Source organism: Acanthopagrus latus, chromosome 16 (assembly GCF_904848185.1).
Source record: "Acanthopagrus latus isolate v.2019 chromosome 16, fAcaLat1.1, whole genome shotgun sequence".
In the NCBI taxonomy this organism is placed as follows: Eukaryota; Metazoa; Chordata; class Actinopteri; order Spariformes; family Sparidae; genus Acanthopagrus; species Acanthopagrus latus.
The window spans coordinates 18,887,948-18,900,264 of record NC_051054.1 but is presented as its reverse complement, the minus strand read 5'-3'; the positions used below and the strand labels follow the sequence as shown (position 1 = coordinate 18,900,264).

Below are 12,317 nucleotides of genomic sequence, written 5' to 3'. Positions count from 1 at the left end.
GAGAATAGCAGCAACGTTTTTGGATTCAGCACCTAATCTTTGTTCAGCTTTCCACAAGTACTAGTACTTTGGTCAGGATGTACTTTCTCACAGACGATGTTGTCAGGTTTTAGCTAAAAGGTGGGAAAATTACGAAATTTAAGAAATTTGAATCACGGTTAACTTGCGATCAATCCAAAACGAATCACACATTTTTATCTGTTTTCAATGAACCTTCAAAGGATATTTTTCAAGTTTTTAATTATCTTATCAACATGGGAGTGGTCAAATATGCTTTATGCAAATATATGTTTATTACTATTGCAACAATCCAAAACAATGAGAAATTCTGTCCAGAATGTTTTCCAGAACAAACTCAAAGGTACCGCATGCTGACAAATATGGACTACGCGTTAAAGTGAAACTCTCGCAAAAAAGCAACCTAGGCTTTAATTTTGAATATATATGAGTCACACCTCTGTGTAAATGATTATGTTTTTACATAAAGGTTTGACTCATATACTTTCACAAATAAAGCCTAGGTTGCATTTTGGTGAGAGTTTCACTTTAGCGCATTCTGCCAGTTGAAATGGTTCCTGTGCCTCTGAGCAGACACAGTACACAGTATGAATACACAGTATAAATACATGCTGCGGCACATTCTTCACGTGCAGTCGTTTTATTCAGCAGCTAACAGACAGAAAATCACAGGCACAGTCTGAACTTTAAGGTCGTGGGTTCATAAAAACAATCCAGAGGCTTCATTTTCCCAAAAGTGAATAATGAGGACATGAGCAGGAGCTCCTCATCCTGACATGTCCGGTGAGAGATAAATCTGTGAGAATGAAACAGCAACTGAACTCAAACCACAGAACCAGACAGCAGAGCAGATGCAGATGCAGCTGTCAGTTCCTCCAGAGATCAGCCTTAATAAAAAATAAAGTGATCACCCAGCAAACAGTTTGCCATCCGCTTCAAAGACATTTAAACTTGCAAAAATGGCAGGATTGGTTATAATGTAGAGCACAGACAGCAGCTGAGATAATGCAGAGTACTGAGGATAACTCATCTTTAATTTGTGCCACCATGAAGAGTTCATCTCAGTGTCATTATGTTAAATCGCAGGTCTCAACTATAGTCACTATAACTTTAATCACATAATTGTCTGAACTGATCACACACTTGAATTCATCACAGTGGCATTGAGATCCACAGCTGAAGTCTTTCACTGTGGATTTAAAAATGACTCTGAACTGAACTCAGTTTCCCAGAGTTCCCCAGTCTTTAGGTCCAAAACTACTACTGGTCAGGATGACGGACCCCACAGGTCCACAGGGCCACAGGTCCACAGGTCCAAGTGTGTGAAGGAGAGGTACCACAGGTCCTTCCTGCTGCTGTCAGAGTTTATAACCAGCACTGCTCCCAGTAAACCTCACATGTGCAATAAAAACATAACACATAACTACACATAACTCATTTATCATTTTTGGTTTGCAATAACTGAACAAGTTTTAATACCCATAAGTATTATTCATTAATAACAATAGACTGCCACACTGTTTATAATCACACTGTTCATACTGTACAGCTGTATGTTTACACGAGTCTACTCTGTTTCTTACCATTTTATTATATTGTTTATTTTTTACTATTATTATTGTTCTTGTAATATAACTGTCCTTTGGTGACCTGTGCTTAATCTTAGTGTCTGTTCACTGTTTGTGTGTCACTGTGATCTCTGCATAGTCAGTTTAGTGCTAGTTTGCTTTGATACACAGACGGCCAAGTTCATGTTTGTTGAACTATGTTTCACACAGACTCGGAGTCTTTGCATGCGATGAACTGTCTTCTCTCACTTGGCATCACGCCACATACACACACACACGCACACGCACACGCACACACACACACACACACACTACATGTTAGTCAGATTGTGTGCTTTCATCTTGGTGTTAAATAAATGCCTGTTAAACCTTCATGCTGTCTATTTAATACTGTGCAAGAGTGAATGTTGCCAACCTCAACTCTGTCAAGGATTCCATTACAGCTGTTATGGTAACCTCAGTTGTAGTTATTAAGCTAATTTACTTTACTTTACTACAATTTTTCTGAGACTGATGTGGTGATTTAGCCATCTTTTCCCTTCTTCAAGGGTGATGCTCTGAGGCAATCTAATGAAATTGGATCTTATGTATCTTATCGTGATCAATAACCAGCCAAATTTAACCCTAATTCCCTATCATTGCTGCATAAAAGCACAACAGTAGTGCTGGGTCACAGGTGTATGAAAGGACAGCATGGAAAATCTGTGTTGGGCGGACCCAAGGTGACTGACAGCTGATGCAGCTGTGATCAGCTGCTGCCGTCATCAGAGACAGACCTCGCTTCTCGCGATGCTGCATAGTAAAGCACGTCCCACTTGTCTTGCTTCGTGTTTCCTCGGCCCTCTCTCCTCCCGTGGTCTCCTCACGTCCCTCCATGACAAAAAGTGGGAGCGACTAAGGTGCATGGAAAAGACGCAAGTGAGGGAAGTGTGGATGAAATTGAGGTGAAATGGGATGAACCTACAAGGGCTGATCAACCATCAGGACACAGGTGAACACAGAGAAAAGGCGGGAAGTTACACAAATGGAGAGGAATTGAAAAGCAACATGACACATGAGGGCAAAACTTCAAAGGAGAGGAAATCACAGAAACGTGAAATACTCATTGACTGAGTGATGATTGAGCTGTTGAGTTAGAATGAACTTTGTGAAACCCTGTCTGTGATGCATTTTTTGATTATTATGTCCATCTTGTAAATGTTCTACAGGAACGTCTTTCTTTCTTTGTGTCAAAGCTAGTGTCCGTTTGCTCAGTGATGGCTGTGTTTATGTATATATTAAACTGGAGTGAGATCAGATCACCATGATCATCATGTTGAGAAGCATGTTCTTGACAGGTGTGACCTGACAGACTAAGGCCATATTCACACGTACCAAAATGATCTTTTTTTCCTTGGCATCATTTCAAGAATATTTGCATCCAAATGGATCCATTCAATGCGCTCAACACACTGTGGTTCATTTTCCAGGCCAATAGGTGGCACTTGAAATTCACCAAAAATGGAGAAGAAGATGCGCATAAAGCTTGCATGCTGTATACAAACTGACAGTGGAAGGAGAAACCAAACACAAATGATGTGGCCTATGCGGTTGTCCACAATCCTTTTTTGCTCAGCGTAGTGGCACAGGAGCATAATATTTTGCCCTAGTAACCCTGATAGGCTCAATATCTTCTGCAGCATGAAGTTGTTGCAGTTGTTATGAGACGTCGCGGGGTGAAGAGGTCAAAGGCTAGAGGTCAAGGGGTGGGGCGATGGCATCATCAGTGGTCGAGGGGTGGGGCGATGGCTTCATGGATAGTCGAAGGGTGGGGCGATGGCGTCATGGATAGTCGAGGGGTGGGGCAATGGCGTCATGGATAGTCGAGGGGTGGGGCAATGGCGTCATTGATGGACGAGGGGTGGGGTGATGGCGTCATCGATACGCAAAGTACGCAGATTCGCTGTCTAAACTACAACGCAAGGACGGCATTTTCGCAATTTTTTCACGCTAAGACCACGTTTCAAAAAAGATCCATTTGGACGATCAACCAAAACTACGCAAAACGTGCATTTACACAAAAAAGTGTTTCCACGTGGATGGCCCCTAACAGCTGTCCACTTGTGATCAAATCACTCAGGACAGACAGTTACACGACGTGTGAAGGGGCTCGGGCACTCGAGCGCTACCTGCATGATTTCCAGGCTTAATTTCACCTCAGTGACATCGCTGTTGCATCAGTTTTCGAGTTGCTATGCTGAACAGGACAGAAATGGTGTTTCAAGCATTCGTTTACTTTTACTTATCTTGCCAGTATGTGATGGGTTTTCAGTCGCCGTGGCACACTGGAGAGAAGGTGTCTGTGAAAATCCTCAGTTGAATTATTTCTTTAAATGACAAGACGTCAGAGCAGAGTGCTTTGTTTGCCTTTAGCCGAAGAGAATTTTGAAACCTCAAGATGACAGTTTCTGGAAATGGAATACATTTCCCAAAACGTGTCTGAGCAGCTGTGAAGAACTATACGACTTTCACAGGGAATTATTTTACACATCGGGCATAAATCCACACTTTACAAGAGCAGACAGACAGCAGAATCAGTCCTCTCTGTACCTGAGGCATTGCTGGCAACCCACACATCACACATTAGAGATGTGATAAAAAGCATCTCTCTGCAGCAGATGCTGGATTCAGTGTAATTATCTAAATGAATAAAGTGCTGTCTCATACTTAATCTCATGTTTTCATGGCCATTTGCCTGCTGATATACTGTATATGCTCTAAATATAGCTCCGGTGCTCCACAGATTGGAGACGGCCAAAGAAGAGAAACATGCACAGCTAATGTGAGTTTAATGAAATGTGAATTAATCATTGTTGTCGAAGGGAGAAAGAAATAATTACATTTCACTGGCAAAAGACTTGGCTCCGTTTTTTTTTGGCCGACACATATTTCAGTCACATTTGAGCTTTCCAAGTGCAAAGCATGCCAACTTTCTCACAAGAGTTCATTAATTAAATGAGGTAAAACAAGGACTGCATTTGCAAAAGCCTCTAATTAAGGATAATATCCCAGCTGTTTTGTGATGATAGTGATGGCAGCCTTCTGTACAGCAGTCTGCTGATTTAAGTGAGCAGGTCTAACTGGTACCTACAAGGCCTCCAAACCTGCTCATGCTGAACAAATCCATGACAAAGGAGGGTGTGCGCATTATTGACAGTTCCTTAAGCAGACAGTTACTGTGTGTACAAAGGCAACACGACCCAGAGATATCTGGTAGCATCTCTATACATGGTCAGAATGTGAAATTAGGAGCAGCCCTGTTCATGCCCTCGGCCAAACATTCACCAACGCAGCTGTGACGGGTTAAATATTCACTAACTTCAGGCCAGATGTGGCCTAGTTCAGTTAAAACCCCCAGCTGTGATGCCTAAGGTGGAACACACACACACACACACACACACACACACACACACACACACACACACACACACACACACACAAGCGCTCCCCTCTATTATCTCAACAACAAGCAAGGGTCAAAAGAGCATCACCTGGCCCGGGGGAGGCTCTGGCTTCGTGACCACAAACGCCTTAGCTACCTCGACTTAGCTCCGCGACTCCACACTTCCTCTCAGCTTGGACGTTGTGGTGTCAGTGGAGCCTGATCGCTGACTCACTGAGACAAAGACAAAGCGGCAAAACAGAAGTGTTGAGGGAAAGCGTATCAAAAACAAGTGCTGAAAACAAATAAAACACACACTAGATCTATGCTACGTGGGAGTTGCTATAACTGTCATTTCACAGCTTGTGTTCATATGAACAACTACGTCCTAATTGTGTCTGGGAAAGCCCTGATATGATAAAGTAATCACAATGTAATGACTGTAATGTTGAATTGTAGATTCAGACGACTAACTTGCAACCATGTAGTGATTTCCCTCTACGGTCTGTCTCATATGATGTGAGCACAGACTCGCTCTCACTTCACACGTGTAATAGAAAAGATTATTCCCTACATAAGGGACACAGATTATGTTGAAAGAGTATATAAAATATATCGTATAGTGTGCAGCTGATGGTCACAACCTGACAGCCAACTACCACAAGGCATTGCACAGACTGGGGAAAACAAATGAACACCCCTTGATGAATTACTGCGGGGTTCATTATTTTCCACCGTTTCCCAGAAACCTCACCTGGATCTCAGTATGTGCTTGAGGACGATGTGGTGCCTGAGCCATTGTTACGCTCCATTAGAACTGCAGAGGAGCTCTATCTGTTCCTTTCAAGACATCAAAAGCATTCTCTGTGTCTCTCAGGATCTTTCCATTTGGAATTTTAAGGACACCCCCTCAAGGGTAGAGAGTGACACGAGGACCGTTCTCATCCAAGTGTGAGCTGGCTGGTATCACTGAGGGCGGCTTCACACCTAACAGGTTCGGTCCAGTTACAATCAGCTCATATCGGAACAGGCCGGGACGGCTTGAAAAGGTGGGTCAAGCCTACTTTCCAAGACTCAGGTGTGGTTGGTTTGTGGTGTTAAAGTAAGCGGACCAACCGCAGGATTTCTGTGATGGTATTATGCTGTAATTATGATAAATCATTTCACATGGTAACATGTAGCCCATGCATGACAGAGCTGAATCATCCCTGGACTGGATGCATCCCCGTCATCCTGTCTCTACCTGTTCTTTTTCAACGTGCGGCCGATTTTCAGTCAACCAACTGGGCCGAGCAGACAGAGCGCAGCGTGGCCCGGAGCAGAACTCGATCGTCTGGACGTCTATTCTATTCTATTCAGGACAAGAAAACACACTGATCTATTACAGACAGAGACACTGCTGTCTGCGATTGTGTTTTTACATATAGGCCTATTTATTCCACAGACATGAGCAGACACACGCGCACAGACACACAAGCTGTAAAACCCCTCCCTGCTGATCTTCACACAATTCTGGTCTGTTTACTTGTGAACAGAAACCAAACAAAAACTACAATGCAAAAATGCATCACCTTTCTCTGTCGGTCCGGAGCAAACAAACCCAACTACAGGTGAGAGAACACCTGAAGCCTGAGGCAACGATACTTTGTTTAAGTAGCAGAGATCATCCTGTGTTAGATGGACTGAAAGATCAATGGATGGACAGGTGGTGTGGGTGTCAAACAGAGAGGGAGGTGACAGTGTGCCACCAGGAGTATCTATCAATACATAAGCAGCAACAGTAGTTACTGCACGTAACTTTGGGGCTATGAGTAACGTGTTTTGCTGCAGGTTATTGCAGCCACAATAAAGCAGTTTATTTTCAACATGCTAAAGCAGTGTTTTTCAACCTTTGGGTCGCGACCTCACATGAAACCCAGCAAGCTATAAGACACCTTGAGACAACACACAAAGAACATGTCGGCAAACTAAGATCTTTTCTGAAAAGAAATATGCCAAGCTGAAAAAGCAGCGAGTGTACTTCAAAAAGGGCTGTGACGGTCGGTGAGCGGGCGCTGAAACAGTCTTTTGAGGAGAGGCATCTCATTGCTGGGGCTATGAAGCCGCATACCATTGTTGAGACATTAATACAATGCCAGCTGCCATAAAAACGGTAAAAACGATGTGCGGAGAGGAAGAATCAGTAAAAGGAAGGATCGATGCAATTGCTGATGACCAAGAGAGCAAGCTGACAGAAAAACTTTCCCAGCAATTCCCCAGCTTACGCTCTTCAAATGGATGTTAGTACAGAAGGAAAAAATGCCTATGTCCTATGTATGTGCGATGTCCTTCATGATTGTATGGAGAAGAACAGAATTCCCTGGGAGCGCATGGTGGGATTTTGCACAGACGGAGCACCGGCTATAGCGGGATGGCGAAGTAGTTTGCGGACACTTATCACTCAGCTGGGCCCCATCCACAATATGGAATCACTGCATGAATCACCATCAACAAAATCCTGCATCTAAAGAACTGAGTGTGCCCATCACAGACATGCTGCAGCAGGTCGTAACCATGGTGAACCACATCAAGCCACATCCTCTGCACACACGTCTGTTTGCAAAACTATGCGCCAACATGGAGTCTCACTATGAAAATGTACTGTTTCACACAGAGGCACGGTGGTTGTCAAGAGGTAACGTATTGGAGCTTTTTTTTTTAAGCTGAGAAATAAACCGTTTTCCACCGATGTGGAACAAACACTGATTTTGTCGACTTTCTGTGTGACCCGCACAAAACGTGCCTCCTTGCATATGTAAAGGACATCTTTGGAAAACCAAACAAACTTAACACAAGCATGCAGGGAAAAAACAAGAATGTCATGCAGATGAGTAGTCATATTGATGGATTCAGGGGGAAACTCACATAATGGAAAAAAAAAGCCTTTCAAAGGCAAACTTCACCCCTTTCCCTCAGATGAGTCAGGTTTTAAAAGACAACAGCGTGGATAAGTGCTCCACAAAGGAGATGTGCAGCCACCTGAAATGCCAAGAGGCCACTGATTTCTTTGATTTGGATATGTCAGAGTTTGACTGGGTGAGGGACCCATGTCACTGTGATGTGGGTGCAGTGGACCTGCCTGCCACCGCTGTTGATCAGCTGATTGACCTTTCATATGACAAAATGCATCAGGGATTGCATTCACGAGTGGCAGTGGAGGAAGTCTGGTCTGGAACAAGAGATGAGTACCCAGAGATCTCACTGTGAGCTCTAAAACGGTTGGTTCCTTTTGGAAGCACATATTTGTGTGAAGCTGGTTTCAGTGCCCTTGTGTGTGTGAAGTCAAAGTACCGTTCCCAACTGGATGTTACGGCAGAGATGAGATGCGCTCGCTCTACTACAGCACCTGACTTTGAAAGACAGCAGCGAGTTAGCAGGCTCAGCCATCCCATTAAATGTGGTGAGTTGAGAGAGGCAACAATAATACATAAAAGAGAGTATACCCTGATCAGGGTTAGGGTTAGGGGTTAGGGTTAGGGAACCGCTGTGCTAAAGCATGTCCTCCACCAACACCCACGTTGCGACGCCCATCTCTGAATGTTTGGCAGACATCTCTGCTTGGACAGCTGCCTCCACCTCAAGCTCAATATTAGTATAACTGAACTCCTCTTCATCCCGGGGAAAGACTGCCTTCGCATGGACCTGTCAGTCACTGTTGAGGATGTCAGGGTATTGCCTTCACTGACTGCAAGGAATGTGGGCGTAATCCTCGGCGACAGACTGTCCTGCGACCCCAACATCACTGCTGTGGCCCGACCCTGCAGATTTGCCCTCTACAACATCCGCAGGATCAGGTCTTTCCTCCTGGTCCAAGCGCTGGTCATCTCTAGCCTGGACTACTGACTAAACCGTTGCAGCATATCCAGAATGCTGATAAGCGCACTTATGCACTTAAAGTATCGTTGATAAATAGCAGCTTCAATCCTCAGATAAGGGCTTGATAATTGTTTCCATATTTCTTTCGACAGTCTCTCTGTGGTGATATGTCGTGGTTTCTCTCTTGGGACAAATGTACTTCTTGTGAGTCGCTTCAGACAAAAGCTTCTGCTAAATGCCCCAAATGTAAATGTAAATGTAAATGTAAATATAACACTTCAGACGGGAACGGCGGTTTTGCTAAATCCAGTGTGTCCCACACATACAGTTTGCTTTGGTGGGCTGCCAACGAATACAAGATACTTTTATTTTTTTAATCCATCAAAGAGTAACGTCATCCGCGATTGAGTAGCTAGGTGACTGTTTTATCTTTACTCTGACTGACAAATTCTCCTGTTGACAGACTCCTCAGCTTTCAGAGGGCAGCTGTAGATGCCAGTATTTTGTCTCAGATGATGGATTTTATTTGTTAAATGTTTCAGATACATTATCAGCAAACATATAACCACAATTATGTCAAGAATTCAACACTACAATTCATCAGAAATCATAAATTATACTGGAGGCACTCAGATGCGCACTGCTGGATCCCGAGGACTCACTGTCTATAACATCATTGATCATGTAGGACCAACGTAGGCAGACATGTCTTTACAGAACGTGACAGTGATGAAACTGGTATTATACCCACCAACCGTAATGAAACATAATAATAAATATTACATTCACGTCCATGTAATTTGACAGCACATCCACTGTGAGCCTCTGGATTATATCCAGCACATCAGCATGTTGCCAATAGGATGTGAGCCATGTGAGAGCAGATTTTTGTCTTTTCAGTTGGTTTATATTTATTTTTAATGTGTTGTCAAATGGGTGAATGTGGATTTGTCCATGTTTGGTTTATTTACAGTGTTTGTTTTTTTTCCTCAATGCAAAGTATCTAATGTCAAGGTGATGAAATTATTGGCTTCATATGCGTGTATTGTTCGTTTGTTTGCCTTTTTCATAAGCGTAAAGTGTGTGATGTGCTGAGATTCATCAGCTCGACTGAAGACGGTATCTCTGCCTCATTACTGAGGAGCTGGAGTGAAGGGCACGCTGCTCCACATTGTTCCTTTTCTGCTGCCTTTCATGTTGAACACAAGTGAAATACTGACAGGTGAGCTTTCAGTGGCTTGATCAAGGATAATCATTTAATGCTGCTTTCAGCTACAGACCGACTCATTCAGACAGCTAACACTGGTGGGCCAATAGGACTGTCAGGCGAGTTTGAAGCTGGGGAAGGAGGTGGGTGTGAGGAGTCAGTCCAATCTACGATTGTCACAAGGGTGAGTTATATCTCTTGAGATTTCTAAAGGGACAACTACAAAGTGAACCATGTGGGGTTCTTCTTCAAACTTATCTTCCTTCAGAGAGCACCTTCAATATTTCATGCGTATTTATACATATAGCTTTATATCTACACTCTGGATATCACTCTCGGTAAATGTATCTTTCGATAGTCGTGCTGTAGCTTTGACCCAGCAGGCCCTTGTCAGAGCTAACGTGAGCTCGTCTGCCTGGCTATGTGTTCCACGTGATGGTTACAGTGAGGTGAGCCCCCCAACGCTCTGTAACCGATCAACACTTTGCTGTTAACATCTCTAATCATGAACACATGACTGGAATTTAAGTTAATTCCACCACACGGAGCTCTCACTTCATGTTACTTCAACACTCCCCTGCACACACAGTGCTGTGTTGGTCCCGCAGCAGACAGAACCATAAAGCTAGAGCTGGTGTTCTGTCTGTCATTGTTCCCGGTGTGATAATCTCACCTCGACAATCACAGAGGCATACGGATATATGAGAGTGAAGGTCGACATCAGGCACCAGCATCACTGCCCAGCTGGTTCAAACTGACAGAGCAGAGTAATCAATGCTGTTAGTAAGGTTGTTCATGTGATGTAACATTGGAACTATGTCTGATGTCCACAGAGGCATTTTAATTATCTAATCCCAGCACCAACATCATCAACTGGCACTAATCAAATTTATCTATATAAACAAATGTACACATACAGATCTATAATCATCTGCCAATCAGATGAGTGCAGCAGTAGCTCAGTCCGTAGGGACTTGGCTTGGGGACTCACTTGGACCAAAAAGTATGATGTGGACTAGTAGCTGGAGAATGCTAGATCACATCCTGGGCATTGCCGATGTGCCCTTGAGCAAGGCACCGGCTCCTAACACTGATTGTTGGGCACTGTAGCGTGTGTGGCAGCCCCTTCACTCATCTCCTCTACACTGCATGTGTGTGTGTTTGCATCTCTGTGTGTAATGTGAGTGGAAAAAAAGAATTTCCCCTTGCGGGACTACAAGTAGTTTATAAAATTTAAAAAATCAAAAAAGACACTGACAAGACCAATCAACTCATACAGAGCTGCTCATACACTGGAGCCCCTCCACTGATTACTGATCTCCCTCCTGACACTCTTCTCTCTCTCTATATCTGTGTTTTTTTGTTTGTTTTTTTTGCACTGCAAACTAGAATGACACTTAGAGCGCATACCTTCACCAAGCCCCACAGTCCCCTGTAATATAATCAAGCCTAATCCAAGATTAAACACTCTAGCCCTCCGTCACTCTACATGTACACAGCATATGTACAGTATATTATATACATAATATACTGTGTATATATGTATTATAGGATATATTTATATATCCTCTATGAGAATGCATATCAGGCAGTTTCTTAGAGAGAGAGAGAGAGAGAGAGAGAGAGAGAGAGAGAGAGAGAGAGAGAGAGAGAGAGAGAGAAGCTTCCCCCATGATCAAATGAAGTATATTGTGCTAACGAGCACACTCATTTCCCTTTTATGGGTTCTAATTCTGCTCTCTGGCCTACAGGATTACACAGGTTTCTCAGATTAGGACCTAATTATCCTCCCAGCTGGAGTGATAATTGAAGTGAGAATATAGAGCGAGTCAGAGACCATCAGAGCCCTGCCGGGGGGGATCAGGAGTGCAGAGTTTGCTTTGGTCTTACATCACATTCAGCTCCGCGCTACCAGACACCACCTCCTCTCCGTCCCTGAGACAGAAGCAGCCAGCGCACGTCACCTGGACGGGGACAGCGAGATCAGCCACTACAGCGCTGACCCTGCAGGGTTAGGCTACTGCGGCCACATCTCAATGCTTCAGCGGCTCTGTCCTCATGACCACTGCTTACTTAACACTACAGCCACCTGTGAGAGTGATCACAATGAATATGTGGTACTGTAAAAGCTGTGACTTCACAGTTATACTTATGTACTGAACATTACAGTATAAACACAGTGATATTGATCGCAGGTGAACATTTGCACAGTTCATCTATTGCACTGTACGATTCAGATGACTGGTTT

The 12,317-nt window shown here is 43.7% G+C and overlaps 1 protein-coding gene and 1 long non-coding RNA gene across 2 annotated transcripts in view; one reads left to right on the top strand and one right to left on the bottom strand.

The window, feature by feature from the left end:
• The window catches only part of rragd (ras-related GTP binding D), a 31,544-nt gene that overhangs the window by 10,422 nt on the left and 8,805 nt on the right, over positions 1–12,317 (bottom strand). The gene's annotated exons all lie outside the window — the stretch shown is intronic.
• Positions 5,917–6,871, top strand: LOC119034228. Its single transcript, XR_005079507.1, has 2 exons — positions 5,917–6,056; positions 6,203–6,871. It is a non-coding gene; the product is annotated as an uncharacterized LOC119034228 (long non-coding RNA).